At 47.9% G+C, this 1,745-nt stretch overlaps 1 protein-coding gene across 2 annotated transcripts in view; it reads left to right on the top strand.

Moving 5' to 3' along the window:
• Positions 1-1,745, top strand: part of LOC117176747 (cohesin subunit SA-1-like) — a 34,184-nt gene that overhangs the window by 26,312 nt on the left and 6,127 nt on the right. The window lies entirely within an intron of this gene.

Genomic DNA, 1,745 nt, shown 5'->3' with positions numbered 1-1,745 from the left:
GGCCGCCCTCGACGGAGTTCCTGCTCTGGAGGGTTTTGATTGGTCTGGGGCCTGCTTCGTGGCCGCCCTCGGTGGTGCTTCTGGACCGGAGGGTCTTTGTCGAAATTCTGGATCAAGGGATCGATCTCGGGCCTTTTTAGAGGCGGCCCTCTACAACATTTCTAAGCTGGAGGGACTTGCAAGAACATAATTAACAAATCTGTCTTGGCCCATTCACGGTTAGAATAAACCAGAGGGTCTTGGGTGCCTAACGAGGCAGTGGTGTGGAATTTTGAGGAATAGGGTCCACATTTTGGTCGACCTGGATATCGGGGGTATCCATTGGGGGCCTCGATTTTTTCTCAATGCGTGGGTCGGTTTGGAGGTCCCGCATTGAAGTAGCGATGGGTGTGGGTTTCCGAGCAGTTACGGGGCTACTCTTCAATGGGAAATCCCACTCTGTTGGAGCGGCAGTGGCGCCACTCTTTCGCGTTACAACGCGGTTATTTTTGCGGGGGTGTGCAGGGTAGATCTGAGTGGTGTGCATTTTTGTAAGAATAGTTCCCTGAAACGGGCCCATTCAAATGGGAGACCGTGGTAAATTTCCCACGATCTCGCGGCATTATCTTTTAGGGCTTGGGCTACTAGGGTAATCCGTTATTCGGCTGGAGTTCTCTGGTTGTGAAAATATTTTTCCATTTGATTTAGGAAGATAGTGGGGTCTTCGTAATCACGACCCTGGAACTCTGGAAGGGGGCGTGGGGAAACAGGGAGGGCATTTAGAATTGCCTGCAATGCTTTTAGATTTAGGTAGGGTGCCTGATTAGCATACCCGTAATGTTGAGCGGGAGGGCCTTATAAAAAAGAGGAAGATTTCCCACAGGGCCTGGATTTTTGTCCAAGGGGCGGATTTCCTGCTGGGTATTGGACATTTATAAGGGGGTTGTTTCCCACAGGGCCTGGATTTTGTTCAAGGCGTGGATTACCCGCAGGGCCTCGGTTGTCCAAAAGGGATGGATTTCCTGCTGGGTATTGGACATTTATAAGGGGGTTATTTCTCACAGGTTCTGGATTTTGTTCAAGTCGTGGATTACCCACAGGGCCTTGATTCTCTAAAAGGGATGGATTTCCTGCTGGGTGTTGGACACTTCTTAGGGGGTTATTGCCCACAGGGCCTTGATTGTCAAAAAGGGATGGGTTTCCTATAGAGGTGGCCATAGTAATTGACAGTGCAGCTTCACCAGAAGATCTAAATCCGAGGAGGTGGGAAGAATTATTTAAAGAGGAGTCCCCTTGATTTTGGAGATTGATACCAGAGGGGTGTTCCTCCTGTGAATCGCACTCCAGGTTAAAGGACTTTCGAGTCCTTGTCGGAGTTCGTTGTGTCATGGGCGCCACTGGGTGTTTATTCACCCCCAGAAGTGAGGAGATTTTTTTGTTGAGAGTAACGTGTACCCTGAGCAAAAGGGGAAACTGTTTATAAGGGGACTATGTAGAGCAGAAGATGGGATGAAAAGTGTGTTAACTTTTCTCTTAGGGCCCACGTTTGGGCGCCAAATTGAAGTCAGTCGGTGGGTTGAGACTAAATCAATAATATTAAACTAAATAGGAGAGGGAAACTAATTTACAAAAGGAAAATTTGAGTAATTTTAAAATGAAAGTCGATGATTTATTGCTAATACTATTTCCATAGGAAATTAGCGTCTTATTCTAGCCGAATGGGTATTGGGAGTTTTAGGCTTGAGATATAGTGGGGGGGGGGGGGG

This window comes from Belonocnema kinseyi, chromosome 7, assembly GCF_010883055.1.
Source record: "Belonocnema kinseyi isolate 2016_QV_RU_SX_M_011 chromosome 7, B_treatae_v1, whole genome shotgun sequence".
NCBI lineage: Eukaryota > Metazoa > Arthropoda > Insecta > Hymenoptera > Cynipidae > Belonocnema > Belonocnema kinseyi.
Note: the sequence above shows the minus strand (reverse complement) of the source record. Positions and strands in the feature narration are given on the sequence as shown.